Source organism: Pan troglodytes, chromosome 17 (assembly GCF_028858775.2).
Source record: "Pan troglodytes isolate AG18354 chromosome 17, NHGRI_mPanTro3-v2.0_pri, whole genome shotgun sequence".
Classification (NCBI taxonomy): Eukaryota; Metazoa; Chordata; class Mammalia; order Primates; family Hominidae; genus Pan; species Pan troglodytes.
The window spans coordinates 3,029,988-3,056,221 of record NC_072415.2 but is presented as its reverse complement, the minus strand read 5'-3'; the positions used below and the strand labels follow the sequence as shown (position 1 = coordinate 3,056,221).

Genomic DNA, 26,234 nt, shown 5'->3' with positions numbered 1-26,234 from the left:
GCATTCATCCCACAGGGTTGAACATATCTTATGATTGAGCAGTTTTGAAACTCTCTTTTTGTAGAATGTGCATGTGGATATTTGGAGTGCTTTGAGGCCTACTGTGGAAAAGCATATATCTTAATATAAAAACTACACAGAAGCATTTTGAGAAACTTCTTTGTGATGTGGGCATTCATCTCACAGGGTTGAACCTTTCATTTGATTGTGCAGTTTTGAAACACTCTTTCTGTAAATTCTGCAAGTGGATATTTGGAGCTTCTGAGGCTTATTGTGGAAAAGCAGATATCTTCACATAAAAAATACACATAAGAATTCTCAGAAACTTTTTTTGTGATGCGTGCATTCATCTCACAGAGTTGAAAATTTCTTTCCATTGAGCAGTTTTGAAACACTCTTTTTGTAGAGTCTGCAAGTGGATATTTGGAGTGCTTTGAGGCCAAGTGTGGAAAAGCAAATATCTGCACATAAAAACTACACAAAAGCATTCTGAGAAACTACTTTGTAATGTGTGCGTTCACCTCACAGACTTGAAACTTTCTTCTGATTGTGCAGTTTTGAAACACTCTTTTTATAGAATCTGCAAGTGGATATTTGGAGCGATTGTGGAAAAGGAAATAAATGCACATAAAAAATACACAGAAGCATTCCTAGAAATTTCTTGGTGATGTGTGCCTTCAACTCACAGAGATGAACCTATCTTTTGATTGAGCAGTTTTTAAACTCTCTTTTTGTAGGATCTGCAAGTGGATATTTGGAGAGCTTTGAGGCCAATTGTGGAAAAGAAAATATCTTCACATAAAAACGGCACAGAAACATTCTGGGAAACTTCTTTGTGATGTGGGCATTCAACTCACAGAGTTGAATCTATCTTTTGATTGGACAGATTTGAATCTCTCTTTTTGTAGAATCTGCACGTGGATATTTGGAACCCTTTGCAGCCTTTGGTGGAAAAGGAGATATCTTGAAGTAAAAACTACACAGAAGCATTCTGAGAAACTTCTTTGTGATGTGTTCATTCATCTCACAGAGTTAAGCCTATCTTATGATTGAGCAGTTTTGAAACACTCTTTTTGTAGAATCTTCAAGTGGATATTTGGAGCGACTTGAGGCCTATTGTGGAAAAGGAAATATCTTCACATAAAAACTACACAGAATCATTTTGTGAAACTTCTCTGTGATGTGTACATTCATCTCATAGGATTGAAACCATCTTTTGATTGAGCAGTTTAGAAACTCACTTTTTTCAGAATCTGCAAGTGGATATTTGGAGAGTTTTGAGGCCTATTGTGGAAAAGGAAATAAATGCACATAAAAACTACACAGAAGCATTCTGAGAAACTTCTTTGTGATGTGTGCATTCCACTCAGATAGTTGAACCTATCTTTTGATTGAGCTGTTTCTGAATGTCTCTTTTTGTAGAATCTGCAAGTGGATGTTTGGAGGCCTTTGTGACCTATGGTGGAAAAGAAAATATCTCCAAATAAAAACTACACAGAAGCATTCTGGGAAACTTCTTTGTGATGTGTGTATTCATCTCACAGGGTTGAACCAATCTTATGATTGAACAGTTTTGAAACAATCTTTTTGTAGAATCTGCAGGTGCATATTTGGAGTGCTTTGAGGCCTACCATGGAAAAGCAAATATCTTCACATAAAAACTACACAGAAGCATTTTGAGAAACTTCTTTGTGATGTGTGCATTCACATCACAGAGTTGAACCTTTCTTTTGATTGAGCAGTTTTGAAACACTCTTTCTGTAGGATCTGCAAGTGGATATTTGGAGCTTTTGAGGCCAAATATTGAAAAGGAAATATCTTCACATAAAAACTACACAGAAGCATTCTCAGAAACTTCTTTGTCATGCGTGCATTCATCTCACAGAGTTGAATCTTTCTTTTGATTGAGCAGTTTTGAAATGCTCTTTTTGTAGAATCTGCAAGTGGATATTTGGAGCGCTTTGAGGCCTACTGTGGAAAACCAAATATCTTCACATTAAAACTACACAGAACCATTCTGAGAAACTACTCTGTGAGGTGTGCATTCATTTTACAGAGTCTAACCTATCTTTTGATTAAGCAGATTTGAATCTGTTTTTGCAGAATCTGCATGAGGATATTTGGAGGGATTTGAAGCCCTCTGTGGAAAAGAGTATATCTTCACATAAAAACTACACAGAAGCAGTCTAAGAAACTTCTCTGTGAGGTGTGCATTCAACTCATGGAGTCGAACCTATGTTTTGATTGAGCAGTTTTGAATCTCTCTTTTTTCAGAATCTGCAAGTGGATATTTGGAGCGCTTTGGGCCTACTGTGGAAAATCAAATCTCTTCACATAAAAAATACACAGAAACATTCTGAGAAACTTCTTTGTGAGGTGTGCATTCAACTCACAGAGTCCAACCTATATTTTGATTGAGCAGTTTTGAATCTCTGTTTTTGCAAAATCTACAGTTGGGTATTTGGAGAGCTTGGACGCCTGTTGTGGAAAAGGGTATATCTTCACATAAAAATTACACAAAAGCATTCTGAGAAACATCTTTGTGATGCGTGCATTCAAATCACAGAATTGAACCTATCTTTTGATTGAGCAGTTTTCCATATCTCCTTTTGTAGTATCTGTATGTGTATATTTGGAGCCCTTTGCACCCTGTGGTGGAAAAGGAAATATCTTCAAATAAAAACTACAGAGAAGCATTCAGAGAAACTTCTTTGCGATGAGTCCATTCATCACACAGAGTTGAAACTTTCTTTTGATTGAGCAGTTTTGAAAAACTCTTTTTGTAGAAACTGGAAGTGGAAACTTGGAGGGCTTTGAGGCCTATTGTGGAAAACGAAATTTCTTCAAATAAAAACTAGACAGAAGCATTCTGAGAAACTGCTTTGTGATGTGTGCATTCATCTCACAGGGTTGAACATATCTTATGATTGAGCAGTTTTGAAACTCTTTTTGTAGAATGTGCATGTGAATATTTGGAGTGCTTTGAGGCCTACTGTGGAAAAGCATATATCTTAATATAAAAACTACACAGAAGCATTTTAAGAAACTTCTTTGCGATGTAGGCATTCATCTCACAAGGTTGAACCTTTCGTTTGATTGAGCAGTTTTGAAACACTCTTTCTGTAATTTCTGCAAGTGGATATTTGGAGCTTCTGAGGCTTATTGTGGAAAAGGAGGTATCTTCACATTAAAACTACACATAAGAATTCTCAGAAACTTTTTTGTGATGCGTGCATTCATCTCACAGAGTTGAAAATATCTTTCCATTGAGCAGTTTTGAAACACTCTTTTTGTAGAATCTGCAAGTGGATATTTGGAGTGCTTTGAGGCCAAGTGTGGAAAAGCAAATATCTGCACATAAAAACTACACAAAAGCATTCTGAGAAACTACTTTGTGATGTGTGCGTTCACCTCACGAACTTGAACCTTTCTTCTGATTGTGCAGTTTTGAAACACTCTTTTTATAGAATCTGCAAGTGGATATTTGGAGTGATTTTAGGCCTATTGTTGAAAAGGAAATAAATGCACATAAAAACGGCACAGAAGCATTCTGAGAAACTTCTTTGTGATGTGTGCATTCCACTCAGATAGTTGAACCTATCTTTTGATTGAGCTGTTTTTGAATGTCTCTTTTTGTAGAATCTGCAAGTGGATGTTTGGAGCCCTTTGCGGCCTATGGTCGAAAAGGAAATATCTTCTAATAAAAACTACACAGAAGCATTCTGAGAAACTTCTATGTGATGTGTGCATTCATCTCACAGGGTTGAAACTATCTTATGATTGAGAAGTTTTGAAACACTCTTTTTGTAGAATCTGCAAGTGGATATTTGGAGTGCTTTGGGGCCTATGGTTGAAAAGGAAATATCTTCATATAAAACCCACACAGAAGCATCTGAGAAACTTCTTTGTTATGTGTGCATTCAACTCACAGAGTTGAATCTGTCTTTTGATTGAGCAGTTTTGAATATCTCTTTTTGCAAAATCTGCAGCTGTATATTTGGAGCGCTTTGAGGGCTACTGTGGAAAAGCAAATATCTTCACATAAAAACAACACAGAAGCATTCTTAGAAACTTCTTTGTGAGGTATGCATTCAACTCACAGAGTCGAACCTATGTTTTGATTGAGCATTTTCAATCTCTCTTTTTGCAGAATCTGCAACTGGATATTTGGGTACTTTTGAGGCCTATTGTGGAAAAGAAAATATCTTCACATATAATCTACACAGAAGCATTCTGAGAGACTTATTTGTGATGTGTGCATTCAACTCAGAGTGTTGAACCTATCTTTTCATTGAGCAGTTTTGAATCTCTCTTTTCGTAGAATCTGCAAATGGATATATGGAACCCTTAGCAGCGAAGGGTGGAAAAGGACATATCTTCAAATAAAAACTACACAGAACATTCTGAGAAACTTCTTTCTGATGTGTGCATTCATCTCACAGGGTTGAACCCATCTTACAATTGAGCAGTTTTGAAACACTCTTTTTTAGAATCTGCAAGTGGATATTTGGAGCACTTTTAGGCCTATTGTGGAAAAGGAAATATCTTTACAGAAAAAAACTACATAGAACCATTCTGAGAAACTACTTTGTGATGTGTGCCGTCAACTCACTGAGTCGAACCTATCTTTTGATTGAGCAGTTTTTAAACTCTCTTTTTGTAGAATCTGCAAGTGGATATTTGGAGCCCTTTGTGCTCTATGGTGTAAAAGGAAATATCTTCAAATAAAAACTACACAGAAGCATTCAGAGAAACTTCTTTGTGATGAGTGCATTTATCAGAGAGAGTTGAAAACTTCCTTTGATTGAGCAGTTTTGAAACACCCTTTATGCAGAATCTGCAATTTGATATTGGGAGAGTTTTGGGGCCCATTGTGGAAAAGGAAATATCTTCACATGAAAACTACACAAAAGCATTCTGGGAAACTTCTTTGTTATGTGTGCATTCAACTCACAAATTTAAACTTATCTTTTGATTGAGCAGTTACGTATCTCTCTTTTGGAGAATCTGCAAGTGGATATTTGGAGTGCTTTGAAGCCTACTGTGGAAAAGCAAATATCTTCAAATAAAAACTACAGAGAAGCATTCTGAGAAACTTCTTTGTGAGGTATGCATTCAAATCGCAGAGTAGAAGCTATTTTTTGATTGAGCAGTTTTGAATCTCTCTTTTGGCAGACTCTACAAGTGGATATTCATAGAGCTTTGAGACAAATTGTGGAAAAGGAAATATCTTCACATAAAAACTATACAAAAGCGTTCTGGGAGACTTCTTTGTGATGTGTGCATTCAACTCACAGAGTTGAACCGATATTCTGATTGAGCAGTTTTGAATCTCTCTTTTTGTATAATCTGCAAGTGAATATTTGGAGCCCTTTGCAGTCTATGGTGGAAAAGGAAATATCTTCAAATAAAAACTACAGTGAAGCATTCTGAGAAACTTCTTTGTGATGTGTGCATTCATCTTGCTGGGTTATACCTATCTTATGATTGAGCAGTTTTGAAACACTCTTTTTGTAGAATCTGCAAGTCGATATTTGGAGCGCCTTGAGGCCTATTGTGGAAAAGGAAATATCTTCACATAAAAACTAGACAGAAGCATTCTGAGAAACTTCTTTGTGATGTGTGCATTCATCTCACAGAGTTGAAACTTTCTTTTGATTGAGCAGTTTTGAAACACTCTGTTGGTAGAATCTTCATGTGGATATTTGGAGCGATTTGAGGCCTACTGTGGAAAAGGAAGTATCTTCACTTAAAAACTACACAGAAGCATTCTGAGAAACTCCTTCATGATTTGTGCATTCAAATCACAGAATGTAACCTATCTAATGATTGAGCAGTTTTGAATCTCTCTTTTTGCAGAATATGTAACTGGATATTTTGAGAGCTTTGTGGCCAATTGAGGAAAAGGAAATATCTTCACATAAAAACTACACAGAAGCATTCTGAGAGACTTCTTTGTGATGTGTGCTTTAAACTCATAGTGTTGAACCTATCTTTTCATTGAGCAGTATTGAATCTCTCTTTTTGTAGAATCTGCAAGTGGATATATGGAGCCCTTTGTCGCCTATGGTGGAAAAGGAAATATCTTCAAATAAAAAGTACACAGAAGCATTCTGAGAAACTTCTTTGTGATGTGTGCATTCATCTCACAGGGTTGAACCTATATTATGATTGAGCAGTTTTGAAACACTCTTTTTGTAGAATCTGCAAGTGGATATTTGGAGAGCTTTGAGGCCTGTTGTGGAAAAGGGAATATCTTCACATAAGTATTACACAGAAGCATTCTGTGAAATTTCTTGTTATGTGTGCATTCAACTCACAGAGTTGAACCTGTCTTTTGATTCAGCAGTTTTGACTCTCTCTTTCTGTAGAATCTGCAAGTGGATATTTGGATCCTTTTGCACCCTATGGTGGAAAAGGAAATATCTTCAAAAAAAAAAAAAAAAACTACACAGAACCATTCTGGGGAAATTCTTTGTGATGAGTGCATTCATCACAAAGAGTTGAAACTTTCTATTGACTGAGTAGTTTTGAAACACTACTGTGTAGAATCTGGAAGTGTATATTTCAAGGGCTTTGCGGTCAATTTTGGAAAAGGAAATATCTTCAGATAAAACTACACAGAAGTATTCCGGTAAACTTCGTTGTTATACGTGCATTCAACTCACAGATTTGAACCTATCTTTTGATAGAGCGGTTTTGAAACTCTCTTTTTGTAGCATTGGAGAGCTTTGTGGCCTGTGGTAGAAAATGAAATATGCTCACATAAAATCTAGAAAGATGCAATCTGAGAAACCTCTGAGTGATGTGTGCATTCATCTCACAGAGTTAACCTTTCTTTTGATTCAGCAGTTTTGAAACTCTCTTTTTGTAGAATCTGCAAGTGGACATTTAGAGTGCTTTGGGGCCTATGGTAGAAAAGGAAACATCTTCACATAAATTGTAGACAGAAGCAATCTGAGAAACTAGTTTGTGAAGTGTGCATTCCTCTCACAGAGTTAAAACTTTCTTTTGAGTGAGCCGTTTTGAAACTGTCTTTTTGTAGAATCTGCAAGTGGATATTTGGAACGTTTTAAGGCCTATGGTGGAAAAGGAAATATCTTCACATAAAAAGAAGACAGAAGCAATCTGAGAAACTTCTTTGTGATGTGTGCATTCGTCTCACAGAAATAAACTTTTCTTTTGATTGAGGAGTTTTGAAACTCTGTTTTTGTAGAATCCGCAAGTGGATATTTGGAGCGCTTTGAGGCGTATGGTGGAAAAGGAAATATCTTAACATAAAAACTAGACAGAAGAATTCTGAGAAACAACTTTGTGATGTGTGCATTCATTTCACATAGTTGAACCTTTCTTTCAATTGAGCAGTTTGGAAACACTCTTTTTGTAGAATCTGCCGGTGGACATTTGGAGAGTTTTGCGGACTATGGTAGAAAAGGAAATATCTTCACATAAAATCTAGACAGAAACAATCTGAGAAACTTCTTTGAGATATGTGTATTCATCTCATGGAGTTAAACTTTTCTTTTGATATAGCAGTTTTGAAACTCTCTTTTGTAGCATCTACAAGTGGACATTTGGACCACTTTGAGTCCTATGTTGGAAAAGGAAATATCTTCACATAATGTCTAGACAGAAGCAATCTGAGAAACTCCTTTGTGATGTGTGCATTCATCTCACAGAGCTGAAGTTTTCTTTTGATGGAGCAGATTGGAATCTCTCTTTTTGTAGAATTTGCAAGTGGACATTTGGAGCACTTTGAGGCTTGCTGTGGAAAAGGAAATATCCTCACATAAAATGTAGACAGAAGAATTCTGAGAAACTTCTTTGTGATGCGGACCTTCTCACAGAGTTGAACATTACTTTTGATTGAGCAATTTGGAGACACTCTTTTTGTAGAATCTGCAAATGGACATTTGGAGCGCTTTGGGGCCTATGGTAGAAAAGGAAACATCTTCACATAAATTATAGACAGAAGCAATCTGAGAAACTACTTTGTGATGTGTGCATTCATCTTACAGAGTTAAAATTTTCTTTTGAGTGAGCAGTTTTGAAACTGTCTTTTTGTAGAATCTGCAAGAGGATATTTGGAGTGGTTTGAGGCCTGCAGTGGAAAAGGAAATATCTTCACATAAAAACTAGACAGAAGAATTCTGAGAAACTTCTTTGTGATGTGTGCGTTCATCACAGAGAGTTGATCCTTTCTTTAATTTGAGCAGTTTTAAAACTCTCTCTTTGTGATATGAAGATATTTCCTTTTCTATCATAGGCCGCAAAGCATTCCAAATGTCCACCTGCAGATTTTACAACAAGAGTGTTTCCAAACTGCTCAATCAAAAGAAAGCTTCAACTCTGTGAGATGAATGTACACATCGCAAATAAGTTTCTCAGATTGTTTCTTTCTCGATTTTATGTGAAGATATTTCCTTTTCTACCATAGGCCACAAAGCGCTCCAAATATCCACTTGCAGATTCTACAAAAAGAGTTTTTCCAAACTGCTCAATCAATATAAAGGTTCAACTCTGGGAGATGAATGTACACATCACAAAAAAGTTTGTCAGAATTCTTCTGTCTAGTTTTTATGTGAAGATATTTCCTTTTCCAACATAGCCCTCAAAGCCCTCCAAATGTCCATTTGCAGATTCTACAAAAAGAGAGTTTCGAAACTACTCAATGACAACAAAGGTTTAACACTGTGAGATAAATGCACACGTCACAAAGAAGTTTCTCAGATTGCTTCTGTCTAGATTTTATGTGAAGATATTTCCTTTCCTACCATAGGCTGCTAAGTGCTCCAAATCTCCACTTGCAGATTCTACAAAAAGAGTGTTTCCTAACTGCTCAATCAAAAGAAATGTTCAACTCTGTGAGATGAGTGGACACATCACAAAGAAGTTTCTCAGATTGCTTCTTTCTAGATTTTAAGTGACGATATTTCCTTTTCTACCTTAGGCAGCAAAACGCTGCAAATGTCCACTTGTAGACACTGAAAAAATAGTGCTTCCAAACTGCTAAATCAAAAGAAAGTTTCAACTTTGTGAGATGCATGCAAACATCACAAAGAAGTTTCCCAAAATTCTTCTGTCTAGTTTTTATGTGAAGATATTTCCTTTTCCACTATACATCTCAAGGAGTTGCAAATGTCCACTTGCAGATTCTACAAAAACAGAGTTTTGAAACTGCTCTATCAAAAGAAACGTTTAACTCTGTGAGATGAATGCACACATCACAAAGAAGTTTCCCAGATTTCTTCTGTCTAGATTTTATATGAAGATATTTCCTTTTCTACCATAAACCGCGAAGCACTCCAAATGTCCAGTTGCAGATTTTACAAAAAGAGTGTTTCCAAACTGTTCAATCAAAAGAAACGTTGAACTCTGTGGGATGAATGCACACATCACAGAGAAGTTTCTAAGAATTCTTCTGTCTAGTTTTTATGAGAAGATATTTCTTTTTCCACCATTGGCCTGAAAGTGCTCCAAATGTCCAATTGCAGATTCTATAAAAACAGAGTTTCAAAACTGTTCCCTCAAAAGAAAGGTTTAACTCTGTGAGATGAATGCACATATCACAAAGAAATTTCTCAGATTACTTATGTCTAGATTTTATGTGAAGATATTTCCTTTTCTACATTAGGGGGCAAAGAAATCCAAATGCCACTTGCAGAATCTACAAAAACAATCTTTCCAATCTGGTTAATCAAAAGAAAGTTTCAACTTTGAGAGATGAATGCATTCATAACAAAGAAGTTTCTCAGAATTCTTCTGTCAAGTTTTTATGTGAAGATATTTCCATTTCCACCATAGGCCTCAAAGTGTTCCAGATGGCCATTTGCAGATACTACAAAAAGAGAGTTTCAGAACTGCTCAATCAAAAGAAAGTTTTAACTGCGTGAGGTGAATGCACACATAACAAAGAAGTTTCTCAGTTTGCTTCTATCTAGATTTTATCTGAAGATATCTCCTTTTCTACCAAAAACCACAAAGCGCTCCAAATGTCCACTTGCAGATTCTACAAAAAGAGAGTTTCAAAACTGCTCAATCAAAATTAAGGTTTAACTCTGTGAGATGAATGCACACATCACAAAGCTGTTTCTACGATTGCTTCTGTCTAGATTTTCTGTGAAGATATTTCCTTTTCTACCTTAGGCCACAAAGTACTCCAAATGTCCACTTGCAGATTCTACAAAAAGAGGGTTTCCAAACTGCTCAATAAAAAGAAAGATTCAGCTCTGTGTGATGAACGCACACATCACAAAGAAATTTCTCAGAATTCTTCTCTCTAGTTTTTATGTGAAGATATTTACTTTCCCACTATAGGCCTCAAAACGCTCAAAATATACACTTGCAGATTCTACAAAAAGAGAGTTTCCAAACTCCTCAATCAAAAGAAAGATTTAACTCTGTGAGGTGAATGCACATTTCACAAATAAGTTTCTCAGATTACTTCTGTCTAGATTTTATGTGAAGATATTTCCTTTTCTACTATAGGCCCCAAAGCGCTCTGAATATCCACTTGCAGGTTCTACAAAAAGAGTGTTTCCAAACTGCTCAATGAAAAGAAAGATTCAACTCTGTGAGATGAACACACCTATCACAAAGAAGTTTCTCAGAATTCTTCTGTCTAGTTTTTACATGAAGATATTTCCTTTTCCACCACAGGCATTTAAGCACTCCAAATGTCCACGTGAAGATACTACAAAAAGAGAGTTTCAAAACACCTCAATCAAAAGAAAGGTTTAACTCTGTGAGATGAATTCAGACCTCACAAAGAAGTTTCTCAGATTGCTTCTGTCTAGATTTTATGTGAAGTTATTTCCTTTTCTAACATAGGCCGCAAAGTGCTCCAAATGTCCACTTGAAGATAATGCTACAAAAAGAGGGTTTCAAAACTCTTCAATCAAAGGAAAGGTTTAACACTGTGAGATGAATGGACACATCACAAAGAAGTTTCTCAGATTGCTTCTGTCTAGATTTTATGGGAAGATATTTCCTTTTATACCATAGGCCACAAAGTGCTCCAAATGTTCACTTGCAGATGCTACAAAAAGAGTATTTCCAAACTACTCAATCAAAAGAAATTTTCAACTTTGTGAGAAGAATGGACACGTCACAAAGAGGTTCCTCAGAATTCTTCCGTGTAGTTTTCTTGGAAGCTATTTCCTTTTCCACCATAAGACACAAAGCGTTCAAAATGTCAATTTGCAGACTCTACAAAAAGAGAGTTTCAAAAGTGCTCAATCAAAGAAATGTTTAATTCTGTGAGATGAATGCACACATCACAAAGAAGTTCCTCAGATTGCTTCTTTCTAGATTTTAAGTGAAGTTATTTCCTTTTGTACCATCGGCAGCAAATCGCTGCAAATGTCCACTTGTAGACACTGAAAAAATAGTGCTTTCAAACTGCTAAATCAAAAGAAAGTTTCAACTTTGTGAGATGAATGCACACATCACAGAGAAGTTTCCCAGAATTCTTCTGTCTAGTTTTTATGTGAAGATATTTCCTTTTCCACTATACGCCTCAAGGAGTTGCAAATGTCCACTTGCAGATTCTACAAAAACAGAGTTTTGAAACTGCTCTATCAAAAGAAACGTTTAACTCGGTGAGGTGAATGCACACATCACAAAGAAGTTTCCCAGATTTCTTCTGTCTAAATTGTATATGAAGATATTTCCTTTTCTACCATAAACTGTGAAGCACTCCAAATGTCCAGTTGCAGATTTTACAAAAAGAATGTTTCCATACTGCTCAATCAATAGAAAGGTTCCACTCTGTGAGATGAATGCACACATCACAAAGAAGTTTCTAAGAATTCTTCTGTCTAGTTTTTATGTGAAGCTATTTCATTTTCCACCATAGGCCTCAAAGCACTCCAAATGCCCACTAGGAGATTCTACAAAAAGAGAGTTTCAAAACTTCTCATTCAAAAGAAAGTTTTAACTCTGTGAGATGAATGCACACATCACAAAGAAGTTTCTCAGATTGCTTCTGTCTAGATTTTATGTGAAGATATTTCCTTTTCAACAATAGGCCGCAAAGCGCTCCAAATGTCCATTTGCAGATATGACAAAAAGAGTGTTTCCAAACTGCTCCATAAAAAGAAATGTTCAACTCTGTGAGATGAATGCACACATCACAAAGAAGTTTCTCAGAATACTTCTACCTAGTTTTTATGTGAAGATATTTCCCTTTCCACTATAGGCATCAAAGTGCTCCAAATGTCCACTAGCAGATTCTACAAAAGGAGACTTTTGAAACTCCTCAATCAAAAGTTTTAACTCTTTGAGATGAATGTGCACATCACAAAAAAGTTTCTCAGATTATTTCTGTCTGGATTTTATGTGAAGATATTTCCTTTTCTGCCATAGGAAAAAAAGCCCTCCAAATGTCAACTTGCAGATTCTACAAAAAGAGAGTTTCAAAACTGCTCAATCAAAAGAAAGTTTTAACTCTGTGAGATGAATGCACACATCACAAAGAAGTTTCTCAGTTTGCTTCTGTCTTGATTTTATTTGAAGATATTTCTTTTTCTATCATAGGCCGCAAAGCGCTCCAAATGTCCACTTGCAGATTCTACAAAAAGAGTGTTTACAAACTGCTCAATAAAAAGAAATTTTCAACTCTGTGAGATGAATGGACACATCACAAACCAGTTTCTCAGAATTCTTCTGTCCAGTTTTAATGTGAAGATAATTCCTTTCCCACTATAGGCCTAAAAACCCTCAAAATGTCCACTGGCAGATTCTACAAAAAGAGAGTTTCAAAACTCCTCAATCAAAAGAAAGTTTTAACTCTGTGGGATGAATGCACACGTCACAAAGAAGTTCCTCAGATTGCTTCTCTCTAGATTTTATTTGAAGATATTTCCTTTTGTAACTTTGGCTGCAAAGCGCTCCAAATGTCCACTTGCAGATTCTGCAAAAGATTGTTGCCAAAATGCTCAATCAAAAGAAAGTTTCAACTCGGTGACATGAACTCAGCCATCACAAACAAGTTTCTCATAATTCTTCTGTCTAGTTTTTATGTGAAGATATTTCCTTTCCCACCATAGGCCTCAAAGCACTCCAAATGTTCACTTGCAGATTCTACAAAAAGAGATTTCATAGACTGTGTAATCAAAAGAATGGTTTAACTCTGTGAGGTGAATGCACACATCACAAAGTAGTTTCTGAGATTGCTTCTGTCTAAATTTTATTTGAAGATATTTCCTTTTCTAACATAGGCCGCACAGCCCTCCAGTGTTCTACTTGCAGATTCTACAATAAGAGTATTTCCAAACTGCTCAATAAAAAGAAATGTTCAACTCTGTGAGATGAACTAACGAATCACAAAGAAAGGTGAAAACTAAGGACAATATTTTAAACAACAAAAAATATCAAGTATGCATTGTGATGGAGAGGGAAAGTCCTGGGTCCCAAGAGTATAACAGGCACTGAGCCTAGCATGGGGTCCAGGCGTCTCTGGCATCGTGCCTTCCTAGGTCGTGGTTGTCCCTCCTTGTTGCTCCTGCTGTCTTGTTCAGTTACATCTGCTTCTCTGCATTTCCTCATTTTACAGTGTGTGGGATGCAGTCATCTCTGAACAGGAATAGGCAACTGTGCACCTGTTACACCGTGCTTGATGCTCTGCATTGATGTACACTGGGCCCAGGTTTCCCTGGTGGACTGCTTGGGCCGTTCTTGTCATCTGGCTCTGAAGTCTTTGTTCGCAGAGGTGCACTTGCCAGGTGGGGAAGCCAGAGTTCTGGGGTCCTCTGATGAGGCCACTCTCACCCTGCTTATCTTCCCTGACATACCTAACAGATGAAGTTCAGGTGCGCGATGCACCTCAGGCCACAGTGTGGACTGTTGTAACCAAGCGAGTTATAGAGGAACGCCACCCTTTGAGACAAATTAAGGAGTCCTTTATTAGCCAGCGACCGTGAGGCAGCTAACACTCAAAATTCTCTTGGCCCCGAGGAAGGGGCTGTTTTTTATTTTTTATTCCGTGGTCTAAACAGGGGAGGGGGGAGTTTATTGAAACAATTTTTACAGAGGCAGAGCTGGCAAATAGTTAAAAAATTAATTGGTTACAAAAGCAGTTACAAAACAAATAAACAGTTCCAGGTGCAGGGCTTAAACTATCACAAAGAGAGAAATGCAGGGGTTTTGTGTGATATTCACTGAGTGTGTCCCCAGGAGCTGCTTGTGTGGCTTGCCTAAATATCTTATCAGTAAGTGCATTCCTGGACGTGCTTTGAGTCAATTTACACTAGTTATGGCCTTAAGGGAGGGAGGTAAAGGGGGCTGCACTTGAAGAAACTGAAATAGAGTCTGTCCGGCTCTCTCTCCGCTAGGAGAGAGTCACTCAGGTTAAAACAGGTAGGGTATCACAGGACCATGTACAATTCTTCAAACTCCAGCTTCAACTCTCTTTCTTATTGCTCTCTTAAGACAGTATATTTAGATCGGAGTAAATGAAAGTAAAGTTATTAGGGGATAAGATTAAAATCGATCCCATTTGTAAAAAGGGAAATAGATTATTTGTGAACTGTAATACTTTTTTTTTAGTGAAGAATCACCTTAAAACTTGGAACCTGGATACAAGATAATTCCTTCATTCTGCAAACGTTTAGTAGCAAACTATATGCCAGGACTGTGCTAGGTACTAGGGATACTCTGTGTATCCCTAGTATATAGTATATATACTATGTTGAATATATAGTATAAGATGCCTTGGAGTGTCAGATAGTTTCATATAAATGGCTCATGCAGTATATAGACAGTGTGGTAAAAAGAGACTACTGAGATACACAAAGGACAGACAATAAAGCGTCCTTGAATGGTAGATAAACGTGTTTGGACTTTTCACTCAGGGCTGTTGAAGTTTTTGAAGCTCAGTTGTCTCAGAGTTTCGGTGTTTTCAAGCCCTGCTAAGCACTTTTTTCTAGCTGACGATTGGCCACCATTACTGATCATCTATTGGCTCTGTCTGATTCAGCAATCCCACCACTGAGTATTTATGCAAAGGAAAAGAAATCAATTTATCAGAAAGATAACTGTACTCGTGTATTTGTTGCAACACTATTCCCAGTAGCACAGACATAAAATCAAACTGAATGTCCATCAACAAATGATTGGAGAAAGAAAATGTAGAAAATATACACAATGAAATACTATTCAGGCATAAAAAACAGTAGAATCATAACTTTTGAAGACACATGGATGGAACTGGAGGCCATTGTTGTAAGTGAAGCAAGCCAGACACAGAGTAAACATCGTATTTTATCACTCATAAGCGGGTGCTAAAAGATGTGAGGGTATTGATGTAGAGAGTGGAATGATAATGGAGACTCTGCAGGGTGAGGGGATGGAAGGGGTGAATAGTGAGAAATTACTTAATGGGTACAATGTGCATTATTCTGGTGATGGATACCTAAAAGCCCTGACTTCACCACTATGCCATCCATGCTTACAGCAAAATTGCACTTGGAACCCATAAATTTATACAAAAAAAGTCTTAGATCTCTCTCTCTTCTCTCATAAGCCTCAGAGCTCAATGATCCCCTTGGATCTCCTCAGCCTGCTGAGCTGTGATTTTCCTACCAAAGGTGATTTTTGGCAGAGACAAGGGAGTGTTTCAGGAAGATGTTCTCAGGTGCACGCTTCTAAAGAAACATTGGAGACTCTTCTACTGGCCTTTAGTCACTGCTTTAAGCAAGGAATAAAACATCTGTTGCTAAAGTTTGTAAAACTGTGTTTCCCACCCACCCTTCAGACCTGACAGAAGAGTTTTTAGGATTTTAAGGGAACAGCTTTTTCCTGACCCAAAAGGGCACAGTAGTGCAAAGGCCAATGTCACGTACGTACCTTTTCCCCATCTGTAAAATAACTTTCAGATACGATTCCCACACCTGGAATCAGTACAATGTTTTGACTGAGGTATTAGAAAAGCTTATGGGTTCATTATCATTTGAACATATGAGTAATGTAAAATTTAGGCAGAATTTTATTTGAAAGGATTATTTATGCAATTTCTGATTAAATGATTTATATTGCAGTTATTTCAAACAATAAAAATCAGGTCATTGTGTTTTAAGCTAGAAATATTTACAGTAACACATGGTCTTGATTATCTCACATGATGAATTGAAGATTAAAGCAAAATAATTTATCTTAGGGAATTCTGTGACAGTTTCTCTTTCTCTTTGCTTTAATAATGACTTCAAACTCTTGTACATGTATAGAGAACTCCTGACTAAAGATATTTTTTTGTCTATTGTGCTATGTTTCTGTAACTTTTTAAGATCTAGAGGAACATACAATTAGTCTCAGTTGGCCAACTAAATGTTATGGAGTCAGCTTCTGTGTTATGTGGTGAGCATTGAAGGAACGGTGGAGACAAGGCTGCTACCCTCGCTGAGTCTGCTGAGAAAACCTGATGGAGTGTGGCAGGGAACATTCTGGGAGCATCCCAGGATGCCAAAAGCGCACACGGATGGAACACCTGCCTTAGAACAGGGCAGGGTCAGACAAGGAGAGGTGTCAGGAAAAACAAGGAAAGTTTAAAATGCCGGAATAGAAACACACTTGAGAAATCCATGGGGAATGAAAAGAGAATGGCTGAGCAGCAGCAGATTGTCAAAAAGGAAATCAAGAAGGAGCAGCCAAAGAGGTTGATGGAGAACCAGGAGAAAGAAGATGACACTGAAGCCAAGGGAAGGAAAGTGTTTCAACATTTCTGGGAAAAAATGACATGCTCTGTCTTAACCTTGCTGTTTTATGAGTCATATATCCACATTCCAGGTTCTGAGAAGTCCAGAACTAAGATGTTTCTTTTAATTTGCTTAACCCAACATTTGCCAGAATAATCTGGGCTCAGTGTGAGTGTGTGTGCATGTGTATGCCTGTGTGTTCTACTAATGTCTCACTGAGGCTAGTGCTGTACACAACATAATTTTTAAAACACTGGTTTTATCCATCTTTTTGTTCAGCTGCAGCAACATTTACAAAGGTCAACTTTGATCATGTGTCTTCATTACTAAAGGAAACAAAACAAACTAATGAATAAAGCCCACCTGGCAGTGGGCTGTACAACGGAGCCCACCTGGCTTGGCCTGGATGCCCTGTGCTGACCTGGCCGTGCTGTCTTCTGCCTGCTGCTTTGCCTCCCCTTTCCTCCTGGAGAAGGTAGAGATGCTCTGAGCTTTGGCCCGTCTGAAACATGTGTCCTTCCCCTCATGTGGCCCATGTTTTCCTGAGTCCACTTTAATCTCGTTTAAGGGTATAGAACTTTCCTTAAAGCTTTTGGTCAGGTCTCACTCTCTACGCTGTCTTCCTGCCCCTTCTACAATGTACATACTTTACTGATACATTAATTATGCTATACCAGCCCAGGTTTTTATTTCTATATCATTTTATATCATCGTCATTTTTCTTAGAGCTTAGTTCATTTATTTATTCAGTCTTTCCACAATATAATTGTACGTCATATAATTTCATATTTATTTTCATTGGTGTTTATATATCTTTTCTGTAAAAATGGAGGCTTTCTAAATAGATCTTCATTAATGTTGAAAGAACAAGGTTTCATGTCTTGGTCTCAGCCAAAAGGAGTTCCCCACATTACCAGGAGTGAAATAAACACTTGCATTGTTGCATTAGATATTCTTACAGAGAAAGAGAACCATGAGTAATGGAAAATTGCTAACTTTGCCTCAGGGAGACCAGGCTGATTCACTGAGAAAGTCTGAATTGGTTTAGAAAGCATAGTTCTGAGTTTTCTAGAAGGACAAAAGTTAGAGTAGGGCATAAGAAGTAATGCCCATATCAAAAAATTAGAAATATCTCAAATTAACCACCTAACATCACAACTGAAAGAATTAGAGAAGCAAGAACTCAACCACGAAGCTTATAGAAGACAAGAAATAACTAAAATCAGAGCTGAATTGAAGGAAATTGAGACATGAAAAACTGTTCAAAAGATCACTTAATCAAGGTTTTTGGAAAAAATTAATAAGATAGATAGGGCACTAGCTAGATTAATAAAGAAGAAAAGAGAGAAGATTCAAATAAATAAAATTAGAAATGATGAAGGGAATGTTACCACTGACCCCAGAGAAATAAAAATAACAACCAGAAACTACTATGAGCACCTCTATACACACAAATTAGAAACATTAGAAGAGATTAATAAATTCCTGGACACATATACTCTCTCAAGACAGAACCAGGAAGAAATTCAGTCTCTGAGCAGACAAATTATGAGCTCCAAAAATTGAATCCATAATAAATAGCCTATCAACACCCCCCCAAAAAAACCCAGGACCTGATAGATTAATAAATTTTAACAGATGTACAAAGAAAAGCCAGTACCAGTCCTACTGAAACTATTTCAAGAAATAGAGGAGGAGGGACTCCTCCCCAACTTGTTCTACGAAGCCAGAATCATCCTGATACCAAAGCCTGGAAGTGACACAACAAAAGAAGAAAACTTCAGGCCAGTATCCTTGATGAACATCCATTCAATAATCCACAACAAAATACTTGCAAACTGAATCTAGCAACACATCAAAAGGCTAATTCACCATAATGAAGTAAGCTTCTTCCCTGGAATGGAAGGTTGGTCCATCATGGGCAAATCAATAAAATGTGATTCATAACATAAATTAAACTAAAGGTAAGAACCACGTGATTGTCTCAATAGATGTAGAAAAGGCTTTCAGTAAAATTCAACAAAGCTTCATGTTAAAAATTCTCAATAAATGAGGTATCAAAGGAACATACCTCAAAATAATAAAGGCCACCTATGACAAACTCACAGCCAACATTATACTAAATGGGCAAAATCTGCTAGCATCCTCCTTGAAACACGCACAAGACAAGGATGCCCTCTCTCACCACTCCTATTCAACATAGTATTAGAAGTCCTTTCTGGAGCAATCTGACAAGAGAAAGAAACGAAGGGTATTTAAATAGAAAGAGAAGTCCAACTACGTCTGTTTGCAGACAACATAATTATCTATCTAAACCCTATAGTTGCGACCCAAAAGCTCCTTAAGCTGATAAACAACTTCCACAAAGTTTCAGGACACAAAATCAATGTACGAAATTTGCTAGCATTCTTATACACCAAGAAAAGCCAAACTAAGAGCCAAATCAGAGAGGCAATTTTATTCACAATTTCCACAAAAAGAATAAAGTACATACGAATACAGCTAACCAGGGAGGTGAAAAATCTCTACAATGAAAATTACAAAACACTGCTCAAAGAAGTCAGAGAAGACACAGATAAATGAAAAATCATTCCATGTTAATGGAGAGAAATAATTAATATCATTTAAATGGTTGTTCTGCCCAAGGCTATTCCTATTAAACTACCAATGACATGCTTCATGGAAGTAGAAAAAAGCTATTCAAAAATTCATATAGAACCAAGAAAGAACCTAAGTAGCCAAGGCAATCCTAAGCAAAAAGAACAAAGCTTGAAGCATCACATTACCCGACTTCAAACTATACTACAGCAGTATAGTAACCAAAACAGCATGGTACTAGTACAAAAACAGACACATACACCAGTGGAACAGAATAGAGAGGTTAGAAGTAAGACCACATACCTACAACTATCTAATCTTTGACAAAGCTGGCAAAAACAAGCAATGGGGAAAAGATTCCCTATTCAACAAATGGTGCTGGGATAATTGGCTAGCGATATGCAGAAGATTGAAGTTGGACTTCTTCCTTATACCATAAGCAAAAATCACTCAAGATGGATTAAATACTTAAATGTAAAACACAAAACTATAAAAGCCCTGGAAGACAGCATAGACAATACCATCCTGGACATAGAAAGAGGCAAAGATTTCATGATAAGACATCAAAAACAACAAATACAACTATTGACAAGTGGGATCTAATTAAACTTAAAAGCTTCTGCTCAGCAAAAGAAATTATCAAGAGAGTGAACAGACAACATATAGAATGAGGAAAAATATTTACAAACTATGTATCTGACAAAGATCTAATATTCAGTATAAGGAACTTAAATTTACAAGAGAAAAACAAAAAACCCTATTAAAAAGTGGCCAAAGCCCTGACTTCTGAATGGCACTTCTGGACCCAGCCAGGGACTGAGGGATCTCACTGCCCTAAAGAAAAGAACACAGGCCTGTCTGGCTTTGCCAACTGCTAATTGTAGAGACCAAAGGCCTTGAGTGAACATAGGCAGTCGTCAGAAAGTGCATGCAGCAGGACTTCAGCAAGACCCGTGCTGTGCTAGCTTCAGGTCTGATCCAGGGCATCATAGTGGTGGTGGCCAGGGGTGCTTGTGTCTTTCTTCTCCCAGCTTTAGGTGGCTTAGAACAGAGAGAAAGACTCTGTATCTTTGAGAGAAAATAAGGGTAGGGAAAAAGAGTCTCTGGCTAGTAATCCAGAAAATTCTCTTGGATCTTGTTGAAGGCTGTCAGGGAGGTACTTCTCTGAGTCTGGAAGAATTACAGCATTATTGGGTATAAGGTGCCCCATAAAGCAGATATGGCTTAGATCACAACACCCAACTCTTTTCAAATATGTGAAAAGCCTTCCCATGAAAGACAGCTACAAATAAGCCCAGACAATGAAGACTACAATAAATACTCACCTTTTCTCTCTTTAAATTTTATTTTTTAAACCTCTCATATGGTGCTGCATGCCCAAGATTTTAATGTCCAGACACTGAAGAACATCTACTAGCATCAACACCATCCAGGAAAACATGACCTCACCAAGTGAACTAAATAAGGCACTGGGGACAAATCCTGGAGAAAAAGAGATATGTGATGTTTCAGACAGAGAATTCAAAATAGCTGTATTTAAAAAAAAAAAAACTGAAAGAAATTTAAGATAGCAAAGTAAAGAAATTCCAAATTTTATCAGCTAAACTCAACAAAGAGATTGAAATAGTTACAGCAAATAAAGCAGAAATTCTGAGCTGAAAAATGCAATTGGCATGCTGAAGAATGCATTAGAGCCATGTAATAGCAGAATGGATCAAGCAGAAGAAATAGTGAGCTTGAAGACAGGCTCTTTGAAAATACATAGAAGAGAAAAAAGAAAAAGAATAAAAACAACAAATCATGCGGACAGGATCTAGAAAATAGCCTCACAAAGACAGATCTAAGAGTTATTTGTTTTAAAGAAGATGTAGAGAAAGAGGCAGGGGAGGATCTAGAAAATAACCTCACAAAGACAGTTCTAAGAGTTATTGGTTTTCAAGAAGATGTAGAGAAAGAGGCAGGGGTAGAAAAATTTATTCAAAGGGATAATAACACAGAACTTTCCAAACCTAGAGAAAGATATCCATATCCACCTACAAAAATGTTATAGAACATTAAGAAGATTTAACACAAAAAAGACTACTTCAAAGCATTCAATAGATCTTCCAAAAGTCAAAGATAAAGAAAAGTTCTAAACGAAGAAAGAGAAAAGGAACAAATAACATACTGGGGAGCTCCAACACGTCTGGCAGCAGACTTTACAGTGGAAACTATACTGGCCAGGAGAGAGAAGCAATAAATATTTAAAGTATTAAAGGAAAAAAACTTTTACCTTAGAACAGAATATACAGTGAAAATTTTCTTCAAATAAAAAGAAATACTGACTTTTTCAGACAAACAAAAGCTGAAGTATTTTATGAATACCATACCTGTCCTAAAGTAATGCTAAAGGGAGTACTTCAGTCAGGAAGAAAAGGACATTAACGAGCAATGAATGATCACCTAAAGGTAAAAAAAAAATCCTCACTGCTAATAGGATACAAATCAAAACAGAATATTATAACACTATAGCTGTGTGGTGTGCAAACTACTCTTACTCAAAGTAGGAATACTAAAGAATATCCAATCAAAAGTAATAACTACAACATTTCAAGACATAGCACAATAAAATATAAATAGAAGCAACAAAAAGTTACAAAGTTAAGGGATGAGCACGACCCGTCCTGAGCCGGCAGATGTGGTGGAAGCCCCGGAGCTCGGGAGCTCGCGGAAGGACTGGAGCGTGGGCTGAAAGGAGGCCGCCCCGAGAGCCGGAAGCCTGGGCAGGGGACGGAGGCCTCCGGCGCCCCCCAGCAACAGCAGGGCGGCACCACATTTGTCCTGCGCCAGGTCTGGCCGCCGGTGACGGCGGGACGCTCTGGGAGGCCGGCGGTGCTCGGGTGTAGAGGGAGACAGCTGCCTGGGGGCACCGGCGAGCGCCTCTGGGGGTCCCGGATCCGAGACCCGCGGTCCTGGGATGGCGGTGACGCCTGGAGTCGTGCGTGTGTTGCTGGGCCGGGCTCTTGGGGCAGCCAGGCGCCCCTGCTGGCGTCTAGGCTACACCACCCTGAATGCGCCCGCTCGCCTCTGATTTGTTGAAGCTAAGCAGGGTCGGTCCTGGTTAGTACTTGGATGGGATTCCGCCTGGTAATAGCCGGTACGGTAGGCTTTTGGCTTCCCGCTCTCTCCCTCTTTCCCCCTTTTGTTTCCGTGCTTCCCAACCGCCCCCCCGACTCTGCTTCCCCTTGACCGCCCCCGCTCCCCAGCCGAAGCCCAGGACCTCCTCCTGAAGATCCACCACTGCAGCACCGCCAGGCAGCAGCATCCCACCTCTTCTGACTCGCGGCAACCCCACCAGGAGCCCGACTCCAACCCGGGCAGGATGGGACTGACCCCGAGGGCGCAGGCGTGGGTCCCCTGAGGTCCCGGGTGTCTTCACACTCCCCGGACTCCCAGGCAATTCTATTCATTCATCCAGCGACGCTGCAACCGTCCAAGCCGGGGAAAGGGGCGGGCAGGGGCAGTGGGTCCCACAGACCCCAGCCAAGACCTCCGCTCCTGAACCCGTGGGCTGCTTTCCCCAGGGGAAGGACATTGTCTTCGCCAGCCACGAGGAAACCCGTCCCTGTGCACCCGGTTTCCCAATGCCACTGACTTCCTGTGAACTCCAGTTCCTGAGGAGAGGAGAGAGACCCAGGCCTCGCCCCATGGACAAGCTTGGCACCACGGCTCCCTCCAGACAAACGAGCACACTCTACAAATCTCGGGGCCCACCGCAACAAGGAGACAGAAAGAAGCAAACAAAGGAAGGACCTTATGAAAGGCACCCACAAAGCAACCAACCAATTCAAGAAAATAAAACACGTCTTAGGACTCCGTTGGTTTTCCCGGGTGGGGGGCCCTGACACCCTGTTCTAGCCCGGCCCAAGCACCCTCCACCCCACCCCGGCCTGCCGAAAGGTGCCCTGTCTACCTGAGCAGAGCCTCCCTCTCCAAGGCTCTGTTGCTGTCACTCTACCACTCCCTCACCCTCTCCCTTTCTCTACTTCCCACTCCACCTTGCGCTCTACTGTGGCGCTCTCTCTTCCCCCTTCTCTCTCTCTCCTCCCCCCTTCTCTGTCTCTCTCTCTCTATCGCTGTCTCTCTCTCTCCTGGTTCTGTTTCTCCATCGCTCTCTCCCTTGCTCTCCTTCTGTAGCAGGAGGAGCTGCAAACAAAACCTCTCAGACACCGAGTTGTAGAAGGAGGGGCTTTATTCAGCTAGGAGCATCGACAGACTCACGTCTCCAAAAACCTAGCTCTCTGAATGAGCAATTCCTGTCCCTCTTAATGGCTTACAACTCTAAGGGGGTCCGCGTGAGAGGGTCGTGATGGATTGTGGAAGCAGAGGGTACGTGACTGGGGGCTGCATGCACCGGTAATTAGATCAGAAAAAAACGGGACAGGGATTTTCACAGTGCTTTTCTATACAATGTCTGTAATCTATAGATAACATAACCGAGTAGGTCAGGGGTCGAAGTGGAGGCAGAAATTGGGCATAAGACAATATGAGGGGTGGTCTCCCTTCAAGCTATCTGTGTCTGTGTCTTTGTGTGCCCATGTGTGTGTGCCCGGGTGTGGTGTGTCTGTGTCCGTGTGTGTGTGTCTGCCCGCGTGCACCCGTGTGTATCCGTGTGTGTGTCAGGGTGGGTTTGCTCGTGGTAGTGGTGGGGTGTGTCTGGGTGTCCGTCAGCCCCTCTTTCCCAGGGTGAGGCTGCCGGGGCTCTAGTGCTGGCGTGGGGCAAAGCAGAGCCTTCCTGCCCCGTTGGCCACGGCGGGTCCTTGTCGGAACAAGCGACGATTGTGTAGGCGTTGTAAGAAAAATGGCCCGCGGGGCTGGGCCGTCTGTTCGCCCCGGTCAGCCCTGGCGGCTGTGGGTGTGTGGGGCAAGAGGGGGCCTTGAAGGAGGGGCAGCAAGGAATCCAAAATAATTTTTCCGCGGCAAGGCGGAGGACCGGAGGGGACCCCAGGACAGTGGGCCCTGGGCCCTGACGCCTCGGAGCACACCCCTTCCTGAGCGGGCCCCAGGTGTTGGAAGCTCTGGAGCTCGAGAGCCGGGGGAAGGCCTGGAGTGTCAGCGAGAGGGTGGCCACCTGGAGAGTCCAGAGCCCTGGCAGAGGAGGGAGGCTTCTGGTGCCTAGGCGGTCTCGCACGTGGTCTGGCTGCCGGCGACAGCGGGACGCTCTGGGAGGTCAGCGGAAAGCGCAGCGCGGTGACTGGTGGTGCTTGGGCGTAGAGAGGGAGAGCCGCCCGGCCAGGGGCAAGTGGCTCTGAGGTGCCTGATCCCAGCCTTGTGGCCCCGGGTTGCTGGTGACGCCTGGAATCAAGCGGGCGTAGTTGGACTGGACTCTTGGGCCAGCCAGGCGCCACTGCCATTGTCTATGGCCACACCACACGGAAAACGAGAGAGACCCAAGCCGCGACCCGTGGGCACGCTCAGCGCCACTGCTCCTGCCAAAGTGAGGGGCGCGCTCTACAACTTTCAGGGCCCACAGCACCAAGAGGACAGGGAGGAGCCAACAAAGGAATGAGGCTACGAAACGTACCCCCAAAGCAACCAACCAATCCAAGTAAAAACACGTCTCAGGGCTCTGTTGGTTTTCCCGCGTGGGTGGCCCTGCCCCCCTGTTCCAGCCCGTCCCAGACGCCCTCCACCCTACCCTGGCCAAAGGGGCCCCTGTCTACCAGATAGAGCCTCCCTCTCCAAAGCTCTGTTGCTCTCCCTCTCTAGCTCCCTCACCCTTTCCCTTTCTCTACTTCCCTCTCCACCTTGCTCTCTCTCAATCTCCCCGGTTCCTCTGTGTCTCTCTCTCGATCGCTGTTTCTCTCTCCTTCCGTTTCTATCTCTCCATCCCTCTGTCCCTTGCTCTCCTTCAAGCTGTCTGTGTCTTTCTGTGTCTGTGTGTGTGCTTGTGTTCCCGCGCGTGCGCCCATGTGTGTCTGTGTATTTGGGAGTGGGTTTGCTAATGATTGTGGTGGGTGAGTCTGGATGTCCATCAGTACCTTAGTCCTGGGATCAGGCTGCCAACTCTATTGCCAGCGCGTGGGTGTCACAGTTGCTGTGATATTCTCATACATGCAGGTGTGTGGATCTCGTTCATTTTCACGTAGACAACGAGAGCGAAACCACAGAGAAAAGAAACATCCCGTGCATCACGGCCTGACGATGGATTCCTGTTTCCTGCAAAATGGGGAGTCTCCAATATAGCCTGTTTGAAAACCGGAAAGGAGAGCACTGACACAATGGTGGTCTTCCACGCATTCCTGGAAGTTTCCGGGACCCCACAGAGCACGGGAAACAAACAGTCAACATGGTCACGCTTTCAGAGGGCAGAAACTTGAGCAACAGGAACCTTTGCAGAGGGCAAAGAAACGTGGAATCCAGAATCACGCTTCAGTTGGCCTAAGTGTGACTCCTGTGTGGATGGGACTATCCGCCTCGCGCTCTGTTGCAGGGCTCAACGTGGGGATATGTCATCTGTGAACCATGTGGATGAAAAACAGACAACCAGGTGAGTCTCGGCTCATTGCTCTCTGGGGAATTCGCTCATTCGGAAACGGAATTGGTCTGAATTGCTCTGGGATGAAGTAACCCAGGCTGGCGATCCAGACGGCTGCTGAGCGCCCCACCGGCCAACGGGGCTGTGGGCCCAGCACTTAGCCCGCACTGGGCACCCTACATTTTCCCGGAGTGCTGGGTCCTGTTGGTTCTGGAGGCAGAAGACCGTTTTTCTCTCTGCCTTCCGTTCTCTGTTTCTTGCTCCTTTTGTCCCTCGGTCCATCCTTCCCTCTGTTCTTCTTTCCCTCCCCCGGTTTTTTTCTCCCTTTCTCCCTCCCTCCCTCTTTCTCTCCCTTTCAGGGTCCCTCCTTCCACCCATTCTTTGCTAGCTCCATCCTTCCATCTCACTTTGTCTCCGTTCCTTTCCTC

The 26,234-nt window shown here is 40.6% G+C and overlaps 1 long non-coding RNA gene across 3 annotated transcripts in view; it reads left to right on the top strand.

Moving 5' to 3' along the window:
• Positions 1 to 26,234, top strand: part of LOC129137844 (uncharacterized) — a 161,898-nt gene that overhangs the window by 106,275 nt on the left and 29,389 nt on the right. For all 3 annotated transcript variants that reach the window (XR_010152134.1, XR_010152133.1, XR_010152135.1), the window contains exon 4: positions 25,389 to 25,818. This is a non-coding gene — a long non-coding RNA (uncharacterized LOC129137844). The remainder of the gene's footprint in view (positions 1 to 25,388; positions 25,819 to 26,234) is intronic.